Source organism: Columba livia, chromosome 1, assembly GCF_036013475.1.
Source record: "Columba livia isolate bColLiv1 breed racing homer chromosome 1, bColLiv1.pat.W.v2, whole genome shotgun sequence".
NCBI lineage: Eukaryota > Metazoa > Chordata > Aves > Columbiformes > Columbidae > Columba > Columba livia.
The window spans coordinates 143,631,800-143,659,628 of NC_088602.1; the positions used below are offsets into that span (position 1 = coordinate 143,631,800).

The window sequence follows — 27,829 nt, forward strand, 5'->3', positions numbered from 1 at the left end:
TCTCAGTGACAATCAACAGTAGGACAAGGGGTAATGGGTTCAAACTGGAACACAGGAGGTTCCACTTAAATTTGAGAAGAAACTTTTTCTCAGTGAGGGTGACAGAGCACTGGAACAGGCTGCCCGGGGGGGTTGTGGAGTCTCCTACTCTGGAGACGTTCAAAACAAGCCTGGATGCCTTCCTGTGTAACCTCATCCAGGTGTTCCTGTTCTGGCAGGGGAATTGGACTAGATGATCTTTTGAGGTCCCTTCCAATCCCTAACATTCTGTGATTCTGTGTGTGATTTACAGCCAGACTGGACTGGGCTCTAAACAGCCTGATAGTTGAAGATGTCCGTGCTCATTTAGGAGGGTTGGACCAGATGACCCTTGAAGGTCCCCTCCAACCCAAACTATTCAGTGATTCTATGGTGGGCTGGAGCCCAGCCAGCCCCTGGTGGACACGGCAGCTGGGGTGTGAGTGCTGTGGTGGGGAATGGCACAGTCTGGGCCAGGCAGGGGGAAGGACACTTGAGGTCAGGGGCTCACAGCTCTGGAGAGTGAGACAGAAGTTTGGAAGCACCTAAGACAGGAATTTCAGAGTAGGGGTTACCCCAAACATTTACAGGTGCATGTGAAAACCCCAAGCTTAAATATTTATTTCTCTCTCTCAGGGAAATGCTCTTTCTCAGTTCCTTGTGTCTGCTTCCGAGTGCCTGTCAAGCAGGAAAGCAGCCAAGTCCAACAATTAAATGACAGTAACTTTGGCCACTACTGAGCTGGACTGATTGAAAACATTTTCAGTAACTCATTACTTACGCCTTGAATTACCTGGCCTCATTAAGTTAGCCTTTAAATGGGCATTAAAGAATTTTATGATTACAGACATGCAAGTACTCTAAAATTCCTAACTCCCTCTGTCAGCCCAGGTCTTCAACATTTCACTGAGACTTTTTCCCCTAAGCAAGTGCTGCTGTGAATGTTGCATCATGATCACACACAGGGCACTCTAAATCTGCCACTCGCACTATTATAACCTCGTTTTTCCCATGGGTTCCCATTGCTTTTTAGCCTGCATTGAATACAAATGGCTGTTCTTTTGTAACCTGGCTTACCCCACTGTAGCCAGTGCTCATATTCACAAAAATGTTTTTAAAACATCCAAGCAGTAAAAGGCAGAGCAGTAAGAGAATATTTCTAGCAATTTGGTACAGACTCCAAAATAGTCAGTTTTAATTCAACTCCTTTTCTGACATAGATCTTAAGGGACAGTTCTGCCAAAGCTGTGGCATAGCGGGTAGTTTGGGGAATTAGGCAGAAATCTGGATGCTCTGTGAACTCTTGTCACCTCCAGCTCTCAGCAACAACACACGTTTTCTTTGACGTGTAAGCCAGGTGCACATCAAACCAAACACGCTCATCTCTTTTTACTGGTACCTGGGAACCACAGCAGCAAGTCCCCTCCATCTCCTACGCTCAATCTACCTACACACCACTGCTCTCTCCACGTTCTTCATGCCTGATGGTCTCACCAGAGCTTTTCTGAGTGGCCCAGCCTGCCTCATCACCTTTGGGAAATCCAGTTGGTACCTTTGTGCTTAGATACGGTATGAAACATCTGACGCTCACAATGTGTATTTATATGTAATGGGTGCTCATGGAAAGTGATGGGAATTTACCAGGCGAAACTGGGTACCTATTCTCATTTCAGAACTGACGCACAGCTACATGGAGGCAACAGTCCAGCTCCAGTATCTCACAAAGACATTTTGTTCTTGATCCAAGTCAAAATCTCTTGCTGTGGAGGCTTAGAATCATAGAATCATGGAACCATTTTAGTTGGAAGAGACCCTCAAGATCATTAAGTCCAACCATAACCTAACTCTGGCACAAAACCATGTTCCTAAGAACCTCATCTAAACAGCTTTTAAACACCTCCAGGTATGGTGACTCCCCCTGGGCAGCCTGTTCCACTGCTTCACAACTCTTTCCATGAAGAAATTTTTCCCAGTATCCAACCTGACCCTTACTTGCTTTGTATGGTGACACAGATGTCCATGGAAAGTGATTTTCTAACAAATTCTAAGACTGGACTAGAAAGAGAAGGACGAATTAAGGCTAAGGCAATGGAGTATAAATCAGAAGATGTGTCTTCTGCTCCAGGCTCGCCATCCCCTGACTTTCAGAGAGGTGAACTAGAACTCTGTTGTTTCCTCTCTCCTTTTTTAAAAGAATATTTCTGTATTTCAACAGTGCTATTGGAGGGCTCAGATGTGCTAGTTGACCAGAGATGCTTATGTCTTACAGTGATGTAATCACGAAAAAAAAAAAGCAGGAAGGTAATGGATGGACACATCCAACTTGTTACAGCTCCAATTGCAAGTTAACTAGGTTAAATGTGCAATTTACAGGGAGAAGAATTTGGTTTTAAAAGCAATTTGGATCATCATATTGCTGATTAAGGACTATATCACTGTATTTGAATCCAAGGGAAGTTAAAGGCAAACATCTAAAAGCAGCCCCAGGGCTACACCTAAATGTGTGAGGATTTATTAGAAGTCCTGTGCTGAGTGTTTCTGGCATCTCTCAGCTCTCCAACATGGGGAAACAGCAGGCTAATTGCAAATGCTGGCTTTAAGGGCTGGCAGGTGTAGAAGGCATGCCTCAGTTTCCACACACCCCAGCACCCTTTGTGTCCTTGTGGCCTTACTGTTGTTATGGAAATGCTGATGTCACTCTGCTTTCTGGTTGGAGCAAGATAAGCAGGAGACCAAAGAGCCTGTCTGGTGACAGTGACTGAACAGCTTAGTTATAAAACCATCCATTGAAAGCTGCCTGGACCCAACAAACACAACAGTGCTGCTGAGGCAGGAAAGTCCAGTTGATTCTTCAGATTATTCAGCACATGTAAGGGACAAATAAGGCCATGAGCTAGTGCCTGGAGACCCCATTTTCTTTCTGTTTTCACCATCTTTTGAATTCATCTGGATGTTTCAGTGGTCTAAGAAACCTCTTTGAAATAGTTCCAGACTATTCACTCCTGAGGCTTCTCCTCACCATAGTCTGCCTTATCCCTAATCTGGCTTTTTTGAGAAGTGTGTGAAGAACAGCCAGCAGATACTCTCCTTCCTCTGAAGCTCCTCCTTCCTTTTCTGCTGGGTTTCAGTGGCTTAGGCCAGCAGTCAGGAATGGTACAGGATGAGAGACAAGAGGTGTCTCCGCTCTGTACATGCCATGTTGCATCTGCATTATGGTATCTTGCATCTGTTTCATTTGCTGACTCCCCAAACAGTGTTTGATTTGTAAGATTTCATGTCATTTCCCCAAGGTGTTTACTTCTCATGCTGCAATTAAAGCACCCCATGAATCAGAATGAAAGCCATTTCTGAGTGCAAGAAAACTGACATGCTGCAGAGATCTTGGTGTGATAGGTTGTTTCCTGTGACGCTACTTATGAATTTGACTTAGACAAAGTGAAACGACATGCTGTAGATGGCAGAATGGGATCACAGCATTGCCAGTGAATCAAGCACCACATTAGCACTTGGGAGACCAAGGGTGTGTTTTGCTGCTGGTCTGCTCCATGACAGATAGAAGTCATGTTGCATTGTCACATCTCAGCTTCCCCATCCATGAAATGCAATAATGATGCCTACTTTGTGAAACATCTAGCAATATACTAATGAAAAGCACTCTATTAGAATAAAGTATTGATATTCTTGTTAGTGGTTAACTTTATTTTCTATAGGTAGTATATTTTTAGGTTAATATCCTAATCCTACAGCTTCCCCTGTTGATATAGAATAACTTTTATGATACCTCTTTGCTTTTTAAATTTTTTTTCTTAGTAGTGGGACACTGTTATTGTTTTCTTTATCCTTGTAAGAGTGCTATCCTAAGTTATCCCAGCTTCCCCACAAATTGTCTTTCTTGTAGTATATAACAATAAATAACTTGAGAAAAACAGATGTGACCATCTCACATTAAGACCTATACAAAAAATATTTTAGTGCCAACAATAATAGCTTGTTCTTAGATAAACAAAAAGGTATAGTGGGTTAAATTCAGCCTTGGCTGAAATAGATGTTACACCTACGTGTGAGGCCTCTGGGACAGAAGTGTCATGGGAAGAAGGTGAAGCCACATGGCAACCACATTTCCTGGAACTCAGAGCAAGGTGCAGAGGGAACAGGGGGTCCCCAGAGCTTTTTTATGCCACCAGCGTGAATTTGTGGCTACTTTGGTGCAGTGATAGCACCAGGGAAAACAGTGTCGTTCCAGTAGATCATAGAACCATTGAATCACAGAATAGTTTGGGTCAGAAGTGACCTTCAAAGGTCGTCTAGTCCAAACCCCCCTGCAATGAGTGGGACATCTTAGGCTACATCATCTTGGATGTTAGCTAAGGGGTAGTTGGTACTTGCAATATCCTGGATCCCACTCAGCACATCTGACCCAGCAACGGACTCCAACACTTTCTAAATAGGTGCTTTTAGATATTCCACACTTGAGAGATTTAATCTTTAATACCAGATTTACTTACCTGAAAGTATTTGATGTTACAAAGGATTTTCATTTAGTAGAATGGCACAGCAATGTACGTAAATCACAATACAAGTACAAATTACACTTAGCAGACTACAACGATTGCAGTAGTCAGCTGAATCACAATACTTACATGTTTCTCATAGTAGATCTCTATAACATGCTCACCATCATGACCATGGGCATCCTCTGCTGCTTGAAGTCATATTATTCATGGTCTGAAGCCAGCTCAGGCACAAGACAAGGAAGAATATTGATAGAAGTCTCAGAAATGTGTAGTCTAGAACTGTTTCAAAGGGGCTTCTCATGTTTACATTCCTCATCCTGCTCTGGCTTATGCAGGAAGACATTTGGGCTCGTTCGATTAAGTCAGGGATCTGCAGTTCTACAGCCAGTTGATTCATGCAGCTGATGTAGCCATTTCTCTAGAAGAAAGGCTGCCCCCCAGTTCCCCTTCGTGTCAAGGCAAATTCAACATTTTGTGTGACAGCTGTGGTCAGTCACTGCATATTTTCTCCCCTAAGCTTCATGAGCACGCTGACCTTGCCTGTCTCCTCAGAGGCTTTTTCAGTCACTGGGGTTCAATGATTGTCACACACAGGATCTGTGTAAAACATTGCTTCAAATAATTATCGGAATGCTTCTATTTATATTGTCTGTAACCCATAAATCTTTATTTCCAGCAACTTTTCCTCAGTCAGTACCAACTGCCTTATCTGGTAAGAGATTCACTTTTTGGATAGGTTGTGGTGCCCCATCCCTGGAAACATCCAAGGCCAAGCTGGACAGGGCTCTGAGCGACCTGATCTGATTGAAAATGTCCCTGCTTATTGCAGAGGGGTTGGACTAGATGACCTTTGAAGGTCCCTTCCAACCCAAACAATTCTATTATCCTATGAACAGTTAGATTCAATGACAGCAAGACATCCCTGAGGTTTCCCATTCCTGTTTATGATCTTGCTGAATTGCACTGACAGAACCGTTTTTCTTGGTCCTCTTTGCTCTTCAGCAAGGTAGACTTCATGCCACCATAAGGTGGCTGGAATGAGTGGAGCTGAGATTTTTGCTGATTTAAAAGGACGCCATTAACTTGAAAATTAATAACTTCCAAAATAAAATGAATAAAAATTTCAGGTGCCATGTCTGTTCTTGAATTTTCATTATCAGGATTTTGTAATCCAAGTTGTAAGCATCTTCTCCTACCTCCAGCAAAATGGAATACCCAAATGAAGTAGGAAATTAGGTGAGAAGATTATATGATTGAAAAAAGCAACCAAAATTTACGTCAAATGCACAAAATACGGTGCAGTCTACCACCAAGATGATTCAGTGTCTATGGCAAACATATTATTATGGATGTCAGATCCAGGACTGAGCCACCAGATTTTCACTTTAAGATGAAAACCACTCAAAATCCAAAGAAGCCAAAGGGAGTAGAGGGTGAGGCCACTACTTGAAGGCAAGTGAGAGTTAGAAGAGGTTTCCTTTTAGGCTGACAGACTCTCTAATCTTGTCATTGCAATGGTTTATAAAGACATTAATGAAAAGTCAGATGGCCCTGACCCATGTTTTGCTGTCCTTGGAGACCCTCGTCATAAATCTGTTGGACTAGGTACAAATAAAGAAAAATAATCCATCAGCAAACGTTACTCATCTCAGTATGAAAGAAACAAAATATGAAGAGAGTCCATCTTTCAACAAGACATTTTCTATAAATAAGTAAACTAGTCTTCCAGTAGAAATTAGTTTTTTCCAGAAGAGAAGAATGGGATGAAAAGAGAAGCAAAAATGGCATCACAAAAAAAAAAAAAAAAAAAACCCAAACACACACACACAAAAAAAAAAAAAAAACCACGCATTTTGGCCAAGATGAATTTGCAGATAATTTAAGCATAGACATACTAATTTATAGAAATAATTTCATTTCAGTCATAATGGTCTCAGTGATGAAGACCAGGAAATGTCAGGCAAATGACTCAAACACAGCTTGTATTCTGCCAAAAACATGCTACTGAAGCACTCTAAGGTCGTGGTTTCAGACTTAATAGACTCCTCTATGAAAAACTTACATAACATAGCAGGCCAACTCTTGACTAATTCAGAGTTTGCTTCTTCAGTGAAGCTGACTCTGTTCACATCAGGCAGTCAAAAGGCTGCAGAAATTAGTGCAAAACCGGGAGGAGATAATGTCTAGCATATGCCTCCACAAAGACAGGTTGCAGAACAGATGCAAAGACTCAAAATGAAAGTTTACAGCAACAAGGACTGAAACATTACCAAAAGAAAAAGAAGCAACCTGTGCAGATGTGGGTAACCACATTATTAAGCAAGGGTTTACCCTCTGGCATGAAGACCAAAACCAATACAGCCAATGCTCAAAATCATAACCAGGAAAGGAAGCTGAAACGAGATCACCAAAGAACATGCCCTGGATTTAGGGTGTAGCCAAAATGTAACCAGAGTCATGGACTTGATTTTGACTGCACTGTTGCCCATACAGTGTCATCTAATCTAGCAGAAGAATACCAACAAAAAGCAACAGAAGGTGGCAATGCTAGTAAAACAGGTCCCACTGCCTTTGGGTTGTTATTACAGGGGTCTCACGATCCTACCTTCCAAAGATTTGCAGAAAGATGTCAGGATCCACCAAAAGAAGCTGAAGAAATATATTCACAGAAGTCAGACACTGAAAAGCGGAAGCCAGAAAATGATGTGCCCAGTGTTATGTTAATGCTAATCCAGAAGTTAATAAGCAAAAATAGAAGAGGTGGTTTTTTTGTTTGCAAAGTAGAAAGCCAGCCTGGAAATCCAATAGTTGATGAAACAAAAACACTGGGAAAAACACTAAGGGACATATTTGCCTTTCAGACACTGAAAAATCCTGTAAAGAGGCCATATCTGGACTGACTAAAATGCTTACTGATAAACTTGACCTGAGCAGAGGAGGTAGCAGCAGGGTATATTTTGTTGTCAGTCTGGTGGATATGGTACTAAAGCTGTGTCTTCTAATAGTTAAATCCAGCAACCTTGAGTCACTTCTGGCAGAGTGGAGGAACAGGGAGGGTGGCACAGGACCTGTGGGCTCTGAGGGCATGGGAACTGCTGACTCTGTGTCTGAAATCCAGTAAAGGTACCACAGGACACAGGGTGGTAGCGGTGCATCAGAATCCTTCTGAAAAACGTAACAGCTCTGAGCCCTTTTGCAGCAGGTGATTGCCTCTCAGGCTGGCGTGCTTGCTCTCCACTTCTCAGATGGCGATGAGTTAATGAATAAGCAAGGCAGAAATTAGAAAGTGACTGGACTTAGTTATTTGGTTGGTTCTCCCATCTATGCTGCCTTATGAGGAACAAAAATCTTTTTCCTTAAGAAAATATTTTCTAGATATTTCTCTTTTTAAGCTAGTTCCTGCATAGCAATATTGCTAATCTACAGTCTTGTTACAAAACAGTAAACTAACAAGAAATAAAGACGTACAGAAAAATACTGACCTTTAGCTCAGCACAAAAGTGGTTCAAAATTATCTTATATGCTGTATTTCACACAAATTCAGTGGGTTTAATTTTAAAAGTAACAAATACATTTACATAAATTAATATACTTACATTTGGAAATGTTCTATTGGCAATGCCATTTAATAAGGAAATATTTACATTATAAACATTGAGTTGTTCACAAAAATTTTTACCAATGTTACGGAATTGCTATGGGTTCTGAGCATCCAAATAATTCAGAACCCCAAATTACTTTTCACTCTGTATTTATTATATTTCTTTCAACTTGGACAATGAAGAGCAGTCTGAGTTGTGTTCAGAGCAGCTCTTCACCTCTTGTAATCATTCCATTTGGCAGCCTCTTACAGAATCCAGCCATGGAGAATTCAAGCCTCCAACAGCAGGAGGGAGGTAGAGGATTGAGATACATCTGCTACATTGTGCTCACACACACACAGACACATGCGTGCACAGTCTCTTCAGTTCCCTTTTAAAATAATTGACCTTATCAGTACATCTGGTGTATCACACCTGTACATCACTTCTGGTTTAGAGCACACTTCTGTTGTGTTTCTGGTTTTTTGCAGCTTCAGAAAGCATCATCAGTGCCATTGCAGAAGGGATACAAAGTGTGAGGAATTTTACAAGCAATCCTGAAATACAAGAGGGGAAGGCAGTCTGGTGAGACTGCAGGCAACTCTGTTCAGTTGCCAGTCTTGAACTGGCTGTTGCCTATCATGCTCTCACCAGCAGCATGATGCTGGGCCAACAAAGCTTAACATGGTATATCAGACAAGAACTTAGCACAACTCCATCATCTCAGACCCATTTATACAGCCATGATTCGTAGGAGCTGATATTAGTTGCACTACTCCTTCTTGGCAAACATATGGATTTAGAAAGCATGCAAAATAGCTGGGGAAGTCAGTCTGAAAAAAATAGTCGGTCATAAAAATCTACTGTTTACCTACCTCCTCGATGCAAATTTTACACATTCTTCTTGGCTGTTTCCACCAGAGTTCCTGTCCTTCCTGAGTACCTTTCTTCAGGCAGAGTTTATCCCCATGCAGAGGGGTCCAAGGTCTTTACCCCAAGTTTTCACTGTTCTTGGAGTCAAGCCCAGGAGATATTGAGTCATTACCAGGTTTGTTTCTCCTCTGTACACACTGAATGCAATACAGCTTGATTCTCTCTCTGTTAGATAACTTTTCATCAATGAAATTGGAAAGTGGGAGCATAAAAGGAAAAGCAAGCTCCTTGCTCTCTGGATCAAATCAGGGTTTACAGCAAACCAGCTTGTCACTCGTGCACTCCAGCCAGTCCTTGTCCCCCAGCAAGCTCTATGGTTTTAGCATTTCTCCAGCTCTGCTCTTTACCCCTTGAAAGAATTTGCGAGTTTGAGACTGGTGTCCAAACGACCAGGTTTTTTTATCCTGTACTGTGTAGTCTGTTCTTTAGAAATCTGCACAGTGTCATGAGAAACATTATGGAGATCCAGGGACAACATGTTGTGACACAAATGCAGGGACTGAAGGCTAAGAGTGATTTTATATAATGTGAAAAATAGAAAAAATAGGATAATATTGAAATTTTTAGATAATGCCAATAATAAAAAGACAAAAGTGACCACTGAGGGCATAGAATATGACTCAGAAAAAAAAAATGAGAGACTGCATACAGTTTCAGGACAGAATAATATAATATAATATTTATAATATAATCTATAATATCAAGAAAGAGAGAATTTAGAATAATGCAAGGCAGCTGTAAAACAAAAAAAAAACTGAAATACAAATATACAAATACATAGTGGATTGCGGAAGACAAGGAAACAGCACCAAAAGAGGCCAAGGAGTGATAGTGAACACCAAGTGAGATGTGTTTTCAATACACTATTGTACACTGCATGGAAGCAGAGGGACTATAAGAAAATATGTTAAGGCCTGACTTAGCAAAGTATGAGGGCACCATAGCCCTCAGTTGTACATTCTTATAAGATTGCTCCTTGAATGATAAATCTAGTCCAAGAAAATACTTTAACAGAAAAAAACACTGTAATAATGGAGGAAGTTTAGAAGGTAGAAAATTGATAATGAGCTACAAGATGTGGGGTTTTTTGAATAATTAAATTGAGGGTTACAAGATTCCATAGGAATAGACATATAACATGATGTCTGCTTGTGCAAGAGATCTTTAAATATTTAAACAAGAAAGGAATTTGCTTAGAAATGTAATAGAATACATAACTAACATAACAGAAATAAACACCAGTAAGTAGTTGTCACAGTTTAGCCCCAGCTGGCAACTAGAACCACGTGGCCACTTGTTTACCCCTCTCTCACTGGTAGGATGGGATAAAAAACAGCTTAACTGTTTAGCAGAAGAAGAGATAAACAACAACAATAATAATAACAACAATAAAAGAATATAAAAAGCAAGGGATATGCAATGCAACCACTCACAAAACTGATGCCTAGCCCACTCCTAAGCAGCAGTACCCCAAGCAGTGATTCCCTGCCCCAACCAGCTCACCCAGCTATATACTGAGCATGACATCATATGGTATCAAATACCCTTTTGGCTAATTTGGGCCAGCTGTCCTGGCTGTGCCCCCTCTCAGCTTCCTGTGAAAACTAACTATCCCAGCTGAACCCAGGACAGTAATCACTACCCTTCATCAGGATTTATAACTCTTCTTCCTAGGTGATCCTGGCCAGTCATTTGTGTTACTTTATGAACACTTACATGGCAGTAAATATACATAAAGGTTGCAAAGAAGGTCAGTGAATTGAAAACTAACATGTTTCTGGTTCTTGCAGCTTATTGAATGCATTTTTGCCCAGGTTTGATTGTGTTTGCGCTACTGTTAAATCTGGAATGACTCCATGGAGTTCAGTAAACAAACTGACCCTCTGCACCCCAAAGGGCTCCTGCGACAGAACTAGGACCATAGCAGGGAGAAGGCATGAGTCTTGGGTGACCTGGCCTGTATATTTCCAGATGGCTCTGCTTCCTATACAGGCATATTTTGCCAATCCAGTATTTCTCAGCAGGAAACTGACATGGCTTGTTCCAGTAATCATGCTGTATTTTCCACCACTGAAGGCCCTGGCAGAGGATCCTGCACAATGATTTTGTCCAACACACCTTCTCTGTGCTTAATGTGGTGAAGGCCAACATCAGACCCTTTCCATGTGTTCATAAGTTACAGTGATAGAAAAAATGTCAGATAAAATTCCTTTCACAGTGAACAGGAAAAGTCGCATGAAGAAAAGTTCTCTGCACAGCTGGAGGACCACACAGATCAACCTCATTTACCAGATTATAGCGATGACCTCATTTCAGTGCATGATGTAGTTAAAACAGGGAGGTCTAATTAAAGCTTCCTTTGGATAGAGAAATAGTATCAAGAGCAGGGAGAAGTGGAAGGATTGGTTTACTCTGTGGCTATCATCTTAACAGAGCTAGGAGACAGACTCCTCAGACTGTAGGTTAGTTCCTGTGGAAATATTATCTTCTGCTTCCTTCAAAATGGACAAGTAAGAGCTGTCAAGAGTTAGAAAAGGATACAACAATCACAAAGGGAGTATTAGAGGCCAAGAGAAGCAAACTAATTTTTCTATCTGGTGACAAGACATCTAACTCCTGTGTGTAAGTACAAATAAGTTCACTACGGGAGTCTGTAGATTCCACACAGAGCAAACGCAGACTTTCCCATTGCTTCCACCAGCTGACATAAGGTCTTTCATGAACTCGTAGCGTGCTTGGACTTGTCCTTATGGCAGGAGCTGTTGTGTATGCCACTGACAGAATGGAACTTCGTGTTAAAGAAAACATCTAAAACAAAATTATTGCTTATAGATTCTGAGAAAATATAAGTCTCTGAAATTAATATGTTGCTTTTCTCTGTAACTAGGTAAAAAGGTGCTGCCAAGAGTATACCGAGTGGGGTGTAGTGTTTCTGTCATCTCTGTCTACCTACATTCTAAAGTTCCTCACATAAGCAAGGACCTGGAGTTTGATTTGATTGCTTCTATCGAGTGGAGAAGGAATTTTCCTCAATGGCTTTAGATTTCCTTTTGAACAGACAGATAGGGATGGCTTGTAGCCAAGGCAGGTAAAAGAGACTAATAGTTTGTAAGAATTGAAAAACTGAGAGATTGTAAATATCTGCATTCATGGTGGTTTTAACCCATGCTCACTTCTATGATTTATCTCATCACCTGAACTCTTTCACACTTACTTGCCTAGTTGTTTCTTCCAGCTAATCTCAGAATTTTTGAATATCCAGTATTGGTACAATTCTGTGTCCACAGAACCCAGCAAGATTAATTTTACTGTTTATTAATGTCAGTGGATTAAGACCTTGCTCAGACTTCCTTACTATGCATAAACTGGGGATGGGTAAAAGGGTGCCTGTTGCCTTACTCACTCTGTTGGAAAACAGTGTTCAGCCAATTCATCATCAGGCCATATCTCTAGAGCCACCTGTTGGTCTCCAGGTGAAGCTTTGGATACTCAACACCAAAGCTATTTCCTAGGGCAGGTGGTCAGCTTAATTTCTAAACACTTAAGCCAAATTTTCAATGGCAGTATAAATCAGATGGTAGACTGTTACCATGAGTGCTGGGGGATTTATTTGTGTGCCTCAGTTGCAGCAGCAGCAAACCTGAATTTTAAAGTCTTAGCTGAGCTGCATCCATTATGGTGGTGCTTTAAACACACCAATCTAATTCACTCTACTCAGTCAGCCAGAAGACTCCTTTGTAACATAAATGATTTTCAGGCTTTGCTTACCCACTGAGGGTAGTATTTCAGATTATATTTTCCCAAGTATGTTAACATGCATTTTCTGAGCTGAACCCTGTTTTATTTTCAGCCCGCATTTCAAATACCCATGTTTTACTTCTCTGTCATCTCTCATTTGCAGTTCATCACTTCATATGTATATTTTCTTAAACTTTAGTTTGTATATAAATAGATTTAAAACATTATTGCACACCTTCCCAAGTTTAGCATGTTCTGGGCTAATGCTCCTTTCTGTTTGTAGGCATAGAATCAAAGAAGATAAATTTACAGGAGACCTGAAAAGGTCTTCTGGTCTATTCCCCTGCTCCACCATAGCATCGGTGCTACCTAAATTGTTCCTAGCAAACATTTGCCTCGTCTCTGCTTAAAAGTCTCCAAAATTAAAAATTCCATGATTTCTCTAGGCAGTGTATTCTGTCCTCTTCTATAAACCATCCTCACCAATAGAAAATGTGTCCTAGTGTTTAGTTTAACTTTCCCCTGAAAGACTTGCAATGGCTGAATAATCACCATGTTGATCCTTTGTCTTCACCAGTTTTCATTCCAGTGTCTTCTTTCAGGTTGACCAGAAATCTGTGGTCCCTTAAATATATGATTCTGAGTTATTTTCAGTGAGCGTGAAAGAAAGGAATATTACCCATTCCTTAGCAGTTTCATTATTATTTGTTTGTTTGTTTTCCAGGTTTAGCTTGAGAGTCATTCATAACGAAAGAGGATTTTAGGAGGGATCTCAAGTAGACACTTTGACTTGCCATTTAAAAGAGTTTAGTGGCACAGCAACTACAATAGCTAATAGCCACACAGAGACATCTTAGGAAACATTTTACACAAAAGACACAGTGAGAGCAGATTCTAAGACATCTCAGTTGTATTTGGCAGTGTTGTGGGGGTAGGTCAATTCTTGGATTTTTGGTTTAAATCAACAGTTTACTGAGGGTAAAGAGAGTCAGCCTGACAGACATGGTGACTTTAGCCTGCAGCCCTGTGGACCAAATACCTTTTAGAGAACAGGATGGGGTTTGCATTCATCTGACTGCTCCTCTAGACCTCTCGGTGAGTGTCATGTGTAGACTGATAAATTCATTATTATTGCCTTCATGCCCTTTTCTTCCTGGTCTTCTGACCCCAGAACACTACAAAGAATGAAAAATATTTTGTGTCCACAGCCTTTGGTCACTGAGCACGTTACTGCAGCCATCTTTTTGCTTAATGTGACTCACTAAATAGCCATTGGTTGGTAGCAACTTCTGGTAACTGTGGGCCTCAATTGGATCTCATTCAGTCTCTCACGGATCAATTCAACACTCAGAGAGACAGAGAAATCTTTCAATCGACTTTAAAAAGCATTGGCTTTGACTGTCTCCATAGACTTCACCTTCTATCATAATATTCTGAGCTACTTAGCTGTCACTGGTAGCCTTTTAGAGACTTTGTATCACGTAGTCACGAGTAAAGCTGAAGACTTCCTCTAAAAATGGCTGGAAATTATATTATAATTTTATCTTAATCTGTAAATATTTCAGACCGGTGTTTTGTTGTAGACAGTCAGGTCCCAGGTATGCCAGAAGGTTTTAAGCAGGATTACATTAGCACAGGTCAAAGATGGCCCCCGGAGGACTAATAAATGCTGGCAACTGTCCTTGTCTTATAGTTGTGCTGGGTCTTTAAGGAGGGATTCCACTGCCTTTAACCAAGTATCTTACAAGTTCAAATCACTAAATGCTCTTTAGGAGTTCACAAACAGGGAACCAGGGTTGGCAGACAGCTGGTGACAGGCAGGATGGTATTAGCACTAGTTCTCTTACTGGGGCCAAGGGAAAACTTTGTTTTTTTTCCATCTGAATGGCAGGAAACTACATGCACCAGCTGATCTCAGAATGATCAGTGTCTGTCTGTGTTCAACTTCTCTTCTACCATTTGTTTATTCCCTTTTTTCACTTTCTTCCTTTCAGGCCATTTTTTCTCCCTATCTTTTCTGCTCATTCATATTCTGTTACCCATATCTCTTTTCACTCCCATCTGCACTCTTCCACCAATTGATTTGATTATTTATTATAATCTATCTTTACATGTTATTATTTCAATTGCAGTAGCACCAACAGCCTGAACTAAGACTGAGTTCCCATTGTACAGTTAAAATGGTAGCAACAGGCAGTCCCCACCCTGAAAATATACTATGAGTGGGCAAGAAAGAGAAGCAAAATTAATTTCCCAAGGTCCTACAGCAGGTCAGTGGCAGAAATTAGTGAACTCTCTCAGCTTGGTCTCCTGAGTCTCAGCCTAGTTTCTGTCTATCATATCTGTTACTTGTTCTTTTTGTATGTGAAAGTACATATTTTGTTCTTGGCAGTCTTGATCATCTGTCCATGCAAGACCAACCTGGGGAATGGTAGGCAGAGTTTTTGTGTTATTATTGTATGGTGGTGTCTTCCCACACCTTTTCCCAGAACTTTATACCCAAAGTTGAGGCACCTCCTGGGATTTCTGTGTAAATGTGCTGTGCCATTTCTGCTTTTGCTTCAAAGCCTTGATACACTTGGTGCACCGTATGCGCAAGGCTGAGTCTGTTCTCAAAGCTGAACTTGTCCACTGCTTTTTGAGTGTGTTTGTAAGCTTTTTGCGCTCTCTGGAGGAGAAGAGTCTGAACACTTTCTGCTCCTTAAGGTGTGTCATAGCTCCTTTATGTAAGGTGTGTGACATAGGGACAAGAAGAAACAACACAACATATGCTATTTAATTACCTTGAGTTCATCTTGTTTAATCACAGAGTAGATGCTCTGAGCTCTTGTTACAACCAGTCTTGTTGACAAAAAGTGACGGAACCTGGCCTGCTTAACCCTGCTTCTCACCTCACAATACAGCGGTAACACCAGCCATTCCTCCACTTATTACAGCAACTGGGAAAACTCAGGAATTAACACATTTCTAGAATAAATTATCTCAGAGATGTGTTTCCCTTTGAGAATGAGGGGTGAAATTATGTTCTTAACCTCTTTCACCTTGCCTTTGCCACCTTTGCCACCTCAGCTTTTGATGGAAACTGCAGGCATACTTCCAAGAGCTCATGTGTGAAATAACCAGGGAGGTCCAAACAAAAAAGCACCTTTACAAGATTAACCCTGAGAGATTTTCCCCTCTCCCTTCTCCTTCTTCCTAAATATTCTCCTTGCTGGATGTAAATGTAGGGTATTATCACTTCCACAGTCAACAGGTTAAAAAAAAGCCTCAATTTTCAGTCGCTTGAACAAGTGCATGTTTAAATGGTCCTTTTCCAGATCTGTGGAAAGAAAGCTAAATTTATAATCTGTAATTTTGTCAAAGTCAGTCTGGACCATACTAGCATCTAGGAAAGCAAAACAAAGAAAATCCCCAAGCCCAGCACACAAGCTTATTTGAGTGGCAAACCGAAGGCATAAAACCAAGAAAGAATCTCTGTGGATAGTTTCCTCTCCACAGAAAATCCTGAGCTTGGAGACATTTTGACAAGCCAAATGCTGGGTTTGTCTGATTATAGGTGCTGTTGTCAGTAGATTTATTTTGTGGGTCTCTTCAGAGATTATCTCCAGTTCCGAGGTTTTATATTTTGACGCAGGGCGCGTTTTGTATTTCGATTGCGTATGTGTTGGAGATATTCATTAGGCTTTCAGAAGGATATTCCATAGCTGTAAGCCTTTTAAATCACATACAATGTGTTTCTTATTTCCCTATGGCATTCTGCTTGCATCTGCTTGGTATGTGGAACGTCCAGGCCAGCCACATTTCAGTGGACTGTTTGTCTCCCAGTGATGAAGCACGTGGCTGATAATACAGGGACATGTAAGCATTCATGGTGCTTTTCTTTTGAAAGCACGTGCCTAGTGTTTAACACAGTCAATACTTTTAGGGACACAAACAAGACAGAATTGTCCTCTGTACCCAAGAAGAAGAGAAAATATTGGAGCATTTGTGCTTGCGGAAACTTCACATTTAAGGTTCGTAGAAAATAGACTTGAAATTCCTCCTCCTAAGGCAATGATGAGGATTCACAAAGAATGTTGATTATGTTTGCTAGTTTATTTGCTAGCAAAAATCCTGGATCTTTCTTGGTGGCTATAATGTCAGTGCATTCCTGCTTCACTATGAAATAGTTTACCGAGGACAGAAAAGCTATGAGAATATCTAAGAGAGAAATCCTCCTGTTCTTCCTTTTTTTCTTTTTCTGCACTCACCACAAAGGAGAAAGGAGAAAAGCCTAAGACATAAGAGCTAGGATTCCTTAAATTCCCTGAACACCATGCAGCTGCCTAAATGTCCTTGCATCTACCAAGTGTTCTCCCACAGGTCACTAAGCATCTGAACATCTGCTGCTGGATAGATGTACCTCACTCCTTTCCCTATCCAGGGTGAGTGCATTGAGCCCTGGTTAAGCTCTATTAGTCTCCACAGGAGCTCTCCATGTGGTTCAGTTGCAGAGTTGAGCATAATCAATGTTTTCAGAGCATGCTTCCTAGGTGAGGCTCCACACACAGAAGCCAGAAAAGGAGTTTCTTTCCTTGCCTCATGATGGGCACTTGGATGAAATAGTTAGCATCCAGCATCCCTTCAGTCCAAGCACATGTGTTTTTATTTCTCCAAAGCAGATGGTAAATACTCAGGTCAACAACCTCAGAAGAAGATACTAAGACAGCCTCCCTTCCACAGGTAGCTCTGTGGTTGGATGTTCAGTGCAAAGGCAGTAATCATATCACACGGAGCGGGGACTGAATCTGGACCTGGCGTAGGCTGTTCCTCTTGTAGAAGGTTGTACCTTGCAAGTAGGAACTCTCTTGGCTCAAACACAAAGCTCCAGAAGAAAGCTTGTTGGTGAGAGGTCCAAACAGGGATGGATGCTCTTCCACAGAAGACTAACATTATGTCATCTCCCATTTATTAGTGACAACACAGGGGTGTCTCCCTTAGCTTTTTAGGGTGCTGTGTTTTGGTATGCCTGACTCTACACATGTATTTTCTGGGTGCCTTGCTCAACCAAGGACTCTGACTGAATGCTTTGGGTGCCTAAAAGCTATGAATCTTCATGGATCTAGCACAGAAAGCTTCCTTATGGGACTGGGTAGACCTGCTAGAAGGATTCCACAGAGTTATCAGGACAGCTGTTTTATCTGCCTTCCCTTTTCAGCAGTTTCCAGTTTTATGTGAAAGGGATGTTGGGTGTACATTCTACTGTTTCCAAAACTAAGACATTTAGTGAGACAAAGACTCAGCTGCATTAAGCCAGAATGCTCCATAAAAGTAGTGAATGTCACTAAGGAACTGCCATGATTCTAGTCTTTTTAATGCTTATTAATGATATTAAAAGATTAAAAATTCCCAATATCATGCTTTTAAATAAGGAAAACTGCAGTGTTTTAGCAACTCAGAATCTTAACAAGACATAACTGTACCCATTTTGCTTACCCACTTAAAATTTTGCATGGCATGATGGAGCAGGAGGCGCCATCAAATGGGCTCAGTATCCCCTTTCACAAATAAAGTGTGTACAAAGTGTGTCAGCATTTCAACTGGGGCCCTTCTCCTGAAGGCCGTTAATTAGTGCAGAACGCAGACTTCAGTTCTTTTGCCAGGGTAGATGAAAATGATTTTGGAAGACAGCCCAGACAGAGGAATTTGTCATAGGTTAGAACTGTTCCAACTCTAAGAACCGAGTGTACGGCTTATGCAAATCACTTTCCTAAACACAGATTCTGTGTTAATTTTTTTAAGGCTTTTTCTTTGACTAGCAACAAGAGCTCACTTGCCAGATCTTGTCTGAAATTAAAAAGAAGTGATTCCTTCTCTGCACCTAAAAAAAAGAAAAATGTTTCTAGTCTAAAACATGTCAAGAAAGAGCTGGGATGTAAGAATAAGGCAAATGTTCGTAGGAAGTAGAAATGGAAAAGCCCGATGACATCACCGCTCCATCTGCCCAGGGCCGTCAGATTCCTCAGTACAATGTGCTCCACAGTGCATTGAAGATGAGGCTGGAAGAAGCACTGAGCTGTGTCTCAGACTGCACTGAAGAAATGGCTCCACAAATTGAATGTTCAGACCTTTTTCATGATAACTGGCAGGTGCCGCCACCGTTCCCTCCAATAAACCCATTCATAGCACATAAATCTGAATGCAGGTAGGTCTGGCATCTGTTTCAAATTGTTAATGCTGAATTTTGACAACCGTTATCAACTTTTTTTTGTGATTCAAAGTTGCTGGTTAGCATTTAAAGATCTATTAAATAACAGTGCTTAGCTGTTGCAGGGGTTTGTTTGTTTGGGTTTTTTTCCAAAGTCCAACACCAGCAAAATTTCAGAAATGCCTTTTTTATACTCTTATAAAGGCAGTGGGAAGAGAAAGAACTTTATGCAGATTTGGCGACAACTCTGTGATGGGGCTTTAGAGGAATGTTGTCTTAGTTTCTCTGCTTCCCATGGTATTTTCTACTGGAAAGGTTAAGTATTTCCTTCTTTCCTGCTTCATCCTTCACAAATCAGCCCAGATCTGAAGAAAATGCTCCAGTTACATCAGTGAGGCTGGGTTTTGTCACAAGGTCCTATTAGAGCAATGTGAACTTGCCCCATCCCTTGCCACCTTTAAGCCATTTCAGCTGATTGAACTTACAGGCATTTCAGGCGAAGAAAACATAGGTACAGACTGCTGCTGCAGATTAAAAGAAAAAAAGAAAAAAGAAAAAGACGTCAGTTTCTGCCTTCTGCAAAGAAAACATGTTGGTCAGAGAATAAGCTGCATTTCCAGTAGGATCTTTGAAGAAGACACAAAGCATTTATAGGAGTTATACATGTTTCTTTCCATGGCAACTGAATGCCTTTCTCTTGCTCACTCCCCCACCTGACCAAATCTTTAGCTTCAGTTCAACAGAGTGGCTGAGAACAGCCACTGAGGTCCTTCCCCAGACATATAAATGTGAAAAAACCCTGAGGCCCAATTGTATCTGTCATTTCTACCAACACTTGCGGGCTGCTGAGGCTGAAAACAATCGTCCCCCATCCTGTGCCAGGACTGCGCAGTTATTGTTGTTCTCGCTGTTTTGTCCTGCGGCGATGCCCTCGGGATCCCCCGCATGGAGCACAGAGAGACAGGGAGCAAAACCCAGCCTGAGTTTGCAAATCGCTTGAGCAGACAAATGAGAGGGAGGAGTTGATACTCATTATTTCCATTTTGCAGGGGCCAGTGAGCTGTTTGCCCAAAGGCACCCAGAAAGCCTGTGGCAGAGGCAGAAGCCGAGCCTGGAGCTTGTAGGTCCCAGATGGGTCTGCTGGCCAAAGGAGTCATAGGTGTCTCCTAGAACAGCTCCTGCCTCTCCAGTGTAAGGCTGCACCTCCCTGGTAAGCACGTCCCATGGCCCTGGCCCTGTTGGGGAGATGAGTCAGTGGGAGGTTGGCTGCAGCAAGAGGCTCTTCATGGTGTCTTCCAGCCACCTCTGGCAGATCCACGAAATTCCCTCAGCCTGGGCGGAGGTGATCGAGGACAGATATCTACAGCAGGGCCAGTCTTCTGGAAGAGTAGCTTCCCTGTGTCAAGAGCAGCCACCAGGTCCCTCACATCATCAAGGAGAGCATGGGTTCATCTTCAGTTCCTAGCCAGGTTAGGTCAGCTGCCATTTCCAACCAGATTGCACAGTGTGATCAGAGTTTCCAACTCAACCTGAGCAGATGGCCTCTCTCCTCTCCTGCCTCTGTCCAGCAGGGCTCCCTGCAAGCTGCTGTTTGCAGTGGACACTCCTGCTTTCCCCCTTCCCAACTCCTGCACCTTCACTGTTGTTGTCTCACCTCTCTCCATCACCAGTCCTCCTTTACACTTGTCCTGTAATCCCTTCTGTGCAGCACGCAATGGCATTCTGGACACTGTCATGGTTACTTTGCATGGATGATGATGTTGCTGTGGAGAGAGCGCAGACTCCCTGCCTTGTGCTCCTGGCCTTGTCCATGACTGCAAGCTCTCCATCGCGGGAGCAAAAGCCTTCCCCATTGCACCAAGACAACATCTGTGCCTTCATCTCCTATGCTTTTTCCTTTCAGGACAGGCTGAAAGAGTTGGGATTGTCCAGCCTGGAGAAGAGAGGGCTCTGTGGAGACCTTATAGCAGCCTTTCAGTACTTAAAAGGGGCCTGTAAGAAAGATGAGGACAGATTTTTTAGAAGGGCATGTTACAATAGGACAAGGGGTAATGGTTTTAAACTAAAAGAAGGGAGATTCAGGCTAGACATGAAGAAGAAATTTTTTACAATGAGGGTGGCAAAATACTGGCACAGGTTGCCCAGAGAGGTGGTAGATGCCCCATCCCTGGGGACATTCAGGGCCATGCTGCACGAGGCTCTGAGTAATCTGATCTAGTTGAAGATGTCCCTGCTCATGGCAGGAGACTGGACTAGATGACCTTTGAAGGTCCCTTCCAAGCCAAACTATTCTATGATCATATGATTCCACGATTCTATCTCTACTCTGGTCTCATTTTACAACAGATAAAATATACCTTCCCCCTTTTTTTCATTTTTTTTTCTGCTGTTCTTCAACTTGATGCCTTGTGCATATCCGATACTTGTGTTAGTCTTTTGTACTTTCTATTTATGATCTGCTTATGGTTTAATTCCTACTATGTCTATTTGTTTCCTATATAAAGCGAAGTTTATTGCTGGGGCTGATCCAGAACTGGAAGGAAAATGTCATCGCTTTTTTTTTCTCCTCATCAAAATCTGAGGTTTCACATTCAGCTCTCTGAGTGGGTGAGAGTTTTGCTATTTTCAGAAACATTTTAGTCAAAACCTCCGACTCTGTTGTCCAACAAAATCTGAATTCATGCTGAAAGTTCCAGCCAGCTCTGCTCTACTGGTGCAGTTCTAAAATGATGTCACTTTGTGGACATTTCCTAATAAATAGTTGCCAGTTTGGGGGGAGAAATTCCATTCTCTTTAAAATGATTGCCTGCCCCATAGAGTACATCTCACACAATAACAATAAGATGCCTAAAAGAAACCAGAAAGATGCCCCAGTTTCAACAGACCTGAATTTTGAAGGGAATTTCAAGATTGGTAAACTCTGTCAATGGGCAGAGCGAGGCTTTTTGCAAGCAGTGTGTATTCTGTTCCCTTTGCTAGCTGTGCACATTTAGTACAGGCAAAAGGTTTTGAAATGTCCTTGTTAACAGCACTCAAAAGATGAAGCAGAACTTCTCAAGAGGCAACAACAGCAAAAGCAGTACAAGTGTGGAGTGATTTTACAGCTTATGTCATGGCTAAAACCTGCTTTTCTGTTGTATTCATAACCTTGCTTCACTACAGGGTGGCTGAGGTACCCAGAAAATGGTCTTGGAAGACAGCTCTTAGCACATGGCAGCATCACTTGGGGTATGCCACAGTGAGCTGAGGAGGATTTTCTCACTTCATGGCTTTGAACTTCACCTCTATACCTCCTTGGCCTGTATTACAGCTACCAATTCTAAGGATCAGAGCTGGACATCCCACATGTCAGGCACAAAAAATGGCATTACTGGTAGATACAAACACACAGGTTATCGCACAGTGGATCATTTTAATATGTGTGTGTTGCTCTGCACCCTGTTTCCAAGAAGACTAGAAGAAGTGAGGACCTTAAATCAGGTCGTAAGAGTTTTAGGAATTAAGGTAATGAGCAGTAAGCATGTAAGGTATGACATCTTCATTGCTTTTTCTGACTGTGGAAAAAAAAAATGAGTGTGATACTGCTCACGTGCATAATGCTGAGGAGATCTGACCACCACAGCAATGAAAGACCCAGCTTATCACTATAGCACACACTGAATTTCATGAAGGTGCTTAATTGCCATTGTTTTCTGTAGACTGGATTATTTTTTTAAGCCTTTAGAGTGCCCTGCCAAACCGAAAGACTTAAATCACACTACTGAGATTTCCAAAAGATAGAGTAAGAATGCTTGGCCTAGAGTCCTAGTGAACCCCCTATTCCTACCTATAGAAGAAGTGACTAGAAGAAACCCAAACCTTATCACAGTCTTTGTCTCACAAGACTCTTGCCAGGCACAGACAGCAACATCTCAGCTCTGCATTCTGCACGCAGCTCTCATGGCAGCTGCTTACAACAACAGGGGCTCTATTCCTTCTTGCCCAGGCAGGAAAACAGAAGCATAGAGAAAACATAAGCTACTCAGATGAGATTAAATGCAAGCCATGTAGTCATGAACACCACAAAACCATTCAGGTTTCCATTCTTGGGTCTGCACCCTGCTGCCTCGAGTAGATGCCACTCTGGCACTACTGAGCTCACCTCCACCTGTATGCCCATTTGTGTGTTCCTTCTCCCCACTACAGATATGGAAACATGCTGGAGTCCAACCTGAGCTCAGCTAGCAGAGATGTCTCAGTAAATCTGTGAGCAGACTTGCAGCTGAATGCAGAGACAGCAGCATTTCCACCACTGGTATCATAAAACAAGTCACTAGGACATACCCCAGTATTGATCACAGAGCTCGGGCAGTTCATACCAGCCCTTGATGTGAGTAACTGTGCTTTCCTCTAAATCTGAAACCAAAGTCATTTTGGCAAACAAGCAGAGGAGTCAGGAGGAAAAATTTTCATTAAGGCAGAAATTTTTAGGCTATTTCAGACTCCAGCTTTTATGCAGAAACAATTAACAAGTAAATGCATTTTATATGTCTGATCTTTGCAAATTCTGTCCCAAATCAGCACAGGACTGTGACTAATTGCATGGTTTGCATTGCATAGTCTGTCTTGTAACAGCTGGAAGGACAGTCTTTTCCCTTGATAGTGCCTGAGTGTCAGGTTCAGGAAGCGCATGTAGATTTGATGGCCATGCCTTCTCCTCTGACTGAAATTAGCTACCATCTGGTAATGCTTCAGAGAAGAACATTTCCCCATTGTCACTTCCTTTGTCTGATGGTCTGTAACATCTGACCTCTGCTTCACAGGTCACGGCCTTCACCTCCTTTTTTTTCCAATAGGAATAACGACAGCAGGGTTAAGTTTATATGATACCTCTGGTAAGTGCTACTTGTGAGCACTGGGCTTTTGCAGTGCTCCTCCTTTCTTTGATGCTAAAGTTTCTGTTTTGACCTCCTTGCAGCATTAAATCAGACTGCCCTATCTGCCACCAATCTGGCCTCCTGGTTACCGGGGTCTGTACTTCTGTTTCTCTCTTCAGATTCATGACCAGATTCAGATCCTGAGCCGAAGGTACATATCAGTTGTCTTCTGAAAAGTTTTTTTTTTTTTCCCTTAATCAGAGCCTTAAAATCTCTCTCTCATTCAATTATATAGTTCTTATTCCTTGCTCCATGTGTAACTGATGGACTAAAGGGCCACCAACCATCAAAGCAAGAGACGGTCTTCGCTCCAAAGCACTTCCTCTCCAGTGTCAAACAGAGGACATTTTCCATTTTTGTTTATAAAAGGACTGAATTCCACAGAAAGACTCCCATCAGCTACTGTGAGAACAAAATTCCTTGTTAAGGGACCTCCCTAAATTCGTGGCAGAATGTTCTGGCAAGACAAGTATGGAGCCCTAAACTCCTGAATGCCTGTCTCGTCTTGTAACAGCACAAGTGCATCCTTCCTTATATGGACCCTGCATCAGCATCACTGGCAAGAGAAGCATTTCCACAACAGGGTCAGCCATCCTCTTCCGCTGTCACTTTCCCTACTGCTGTGCAGTGTCTTCACATTCTTATTGCACAGGCTGAGAAGCTCAAGCTGACAAAGTCGTCTGCATTGAATTTAGGGCCCACATAAATGGTAAGCTTGACAGCCTTGGAAGCAAACATCTAGCCACATGTGAGAGGTATAGACGTGAGAATACAAATGTTCCTTGCATGAACCTGCCAGTTCCCGGCCCTGAGGTGGAAGATCTCCCGGTACAATGCTATGATTCTACTTTCTGTGGCCATTCGGGCATGTGATTTTGAATAATTCAGACAGATGTTAGTGCTCTGCTCCCCCTGGAAATCAGTTCAGATCAGACTTCCAAGCACTTTTTGGTCCCTTAACTGCCACAAGTGGCAAGAAGAGCTGCTGAATGCATTGACAGTTCAATGATATACCTGCTAATATCCTGGGAACCAGGCTGTCCGAGTCCCACAGCCATCTCTTGCCAGTCCCTGCCACTACCCAGGATCACAGAGCATAAACAACCTTAGGCTCACGAGCTCTGCAAGCACGTGGCTTCACCCCATGGCCAGCAGCAAGGCTGTGATGATGCAGGGATGGCTGAGCAATCTGAAGGAAGCAAGGCTGGAGAGGTGAGAGCAACCATCCCCAGGTCAGCTTGGGAGGAAGCTGCAGGGCCAGGCATGCCCCAGCCCATGGTGGAGTGGGGAATCCTCAGAATTCATTACCTCTGTGTCTGATTTCCTCCCAGGACACCTCTTCCCTGGCTCTCCAAGGCATGGTTAGCTGTCATGCTGCTTTCAGTCACGTGGAGATTTTGGTGTGAGGTTCCTGGCTGGGGAAGGCTGGAAACTCCTCAGACACCATTCACAGCAAATATGCGTTCAAAAAGTATGGCCAGATAGTGCTGTCACTGTGATCAGGGGCCACATCAGGTGCAATTTCCTTTCTAGGCTCCTTTCAGCCTCATTTCTCTGACAGAGCTATTCAAGTGCCACATAGTCCATTAAAAACAAAACAAAACTAAAACTAAAAATCCTAAACAAACACACACACAAAACCAAACAAAACCAAACAACAACAAAAAAAGCATCAGTTTGGAGAAGATAAGGATGTATTTTCTTCAAGATTCAGCAATAACATCATTAGCACTTTCCAGAACTTGTACCATTGTTCTGGGGATGACAAGAGTAAAATTGGTAGAGTGCTAAGTTTATGGCAGAAGAATAATGTGTTCAAGAGTGAACAAAAACAAAAGAAAAACAAAACAACCAACCAAGCACACACACAAACAAACAGAAAACAAACTGACAAACAACAACAACAAAAAACAGGTGTTCTCACTGGTCTTACTGCTGGCTGGTAGATGTTTTGCATTTAATTCACTTTTCTCTTTCATTGCTAGGAGCTGGGCTTGAATACTGCTACTGCTTCCCATTTGGCTGGAGGGAGAAAATCTCTTTCAGGCATTCTTCCTTATTTTAAAAATATCACCCAAATTATTACTGAAGAGGCTTTTAAAATTGTAAAGGTTTCAAAAAGAAACTACGTCCAGTAATTTCAACAGGTGTGAAGTAGCTCGAGTTGAATTTTTGGAAGCAAAGAAAAAAAAAAAAAAGAAATAAAAAATATATTATTCCATTCTTAACGTTCTGAAACAACACCGTTATTTTCCACACTAGACCGACGTTGTCCACCCCCCTCCAGCAGCTTCCCCGGGCGCTCGGCTCTTGGCCGACCCAGGCAGCCGGAGCCCGGCTCCCCGGCGGGCCGGGCGCTGCCGGTGCCGGCAGAGGGCGGGCGCGGATCGCCGCAGCCGTGCGACGGAGCCGCCACCCCCGCCGCCTCCTCCCGGCCCCGCAGCTGCCGCGGGACGGAGCCGCCGTCGCCCTGGGCGCTTGGTTCCTGCGGGGATGGGGGTACCGGCAGCCCCGCACCTTTAGTCTCCGTTCCTGCCCGAAATCGCAGAGTGACATATACATTATATATGTAGCGGCCCCCAGCCGGGTATGGGTGCCCATCGTTGGCACTACACCTGGCGATCTCTGGGTTTAATTTACCTGGTCAGCCTGATCTTTGTCCCTGAGTGTGTTTGGGGACTTCTCAGCTGAAAAAGAGAATCAGATTGTCCCGGCTGAATCTCATTCCCAGCAAAGCAGAGCACTGGCCTCGGCAGGGCCCTCTGGCTATTACTGTAGTACCAAGTTTTCTATCTTCTCTTTTCCATCTGTTTTTGCTCCTTCTCTGCTTTCACTTACCTGCTCAAGCCTGAGCTGCTGTGACAGATTCTCTTCTGCAACCAGCCTCCCTTCAGCAAAGGACCAAAGCATAAAATGGCTTACCTTTCTTGAAGGGCTTCTTTTTGCTGCCAGCGGGACTGGGGGAACTTCAACAGAGAATGAAGCCCACTGTTTTACGACTGCTTTAGTCTGATGTCTCAGAGTGTTGGCTGGCTTTACGTACAGGTCAACCAGACACACAAAACTGCTGCAATTGCATATGAGTAATGCAAGTCATGCCAAGATTTACTTGTCATCTTAGCTAGGGAATGCCCACTTAAGGATACTCATGTATGTTGAACACAAGATCCCTCTTTACCAGTATAGATAATAAGACGTTTTCTCTGTATGTCAAAGAACCTAGAAAACCCAGGAGAAAATAGTCCAGTCTTTGGATTTGGTAACTACTTTAGCACTCAGAAGTTAACCACAGAGCTAACAGAAGAATGTGCAGTAATTCATTTCTAATGATCATTTCCTGGGTGTGGTAAGTGGTTTTGTCGCTTTAAATTCTTATGCAAATAAAATCAGGCTAATCTTCTTAAATAGGTAGCTGTAGCTGTGTCAGCCTATTCTGAGCTGGCAGGAGAGCTGCATAATACTTGGAATTCTCTAAATTGTTCATGTCAGTGGGATATCAACAATCGGCACAATAATAATGATAATGGGCATGTGTTTGCTTGCAAAGAAATTATTGCATAACTAAGGGCCTCATTAAGGGTTTTCAATACCTCAGAAGAATGTCCCTAAGTTTCTGATTGTTTTCATCCTACTAATACCAACATCACAAAAGCCACTCCCCAAGAGGCTTATAACAAGCATGTTGTTTTAATCACTGGTTAGTTAGGAAATTCAGATGCAGCAACATATTTGAAATGAATTAACAGTGCAGTTATGTCTGGAGTCCTTTGATTAACAGAGAAAAGTGCCTGCTTTGAGACTGCCATCTCTCCAAAGTAATGTTTTCTCATTCCAGTGTCCTTGGATTGTGCAACAACCCTCCTAATGTGATTCCAGGTAGAGGAGCAGTAATTGTTAAATGTAAACCTTGTAGTAATTTCTACAAGATACTGCTAGAGAAAG

The 27,829-nt window shown here is 42.4% G+C and overlaps 1 long non-coding RNA gene across 3 annotated transcripts; it reads right to left on the bottom strand.

Moving 5' to 3' along the window:
* Window positions 1-6,328: 6,328 nt before the first annotated feature.
* Window positions 6,329-27,203, bottom strand: LOC110359276 (uncharacterized). Of its 3 annotated transcripts, XR_010466972.1 has the most exons (5): window positions 26,810-27,203; window positions 26,528-26,574; window positions 25,812-26,045; window positions 8,989-20,963; window positions 6,329-8,670 (listed from the first exon to the last, which is right to left on the bottom strand). It is a non-coding gene; the product is annotated as an uncharacterized LOC110359276 (long non-coding RNA). The 3 variants fall into 3 exon arrangements; XR_010466961.1 differs by having other exon boundaries at window positions 25,812-26,574; XR_010466952.1 differs by having other exon boundaries at window positions 25,812-27,203.
* Window positions 27,204-27,829: the final 626 nt, after the last annotated feature.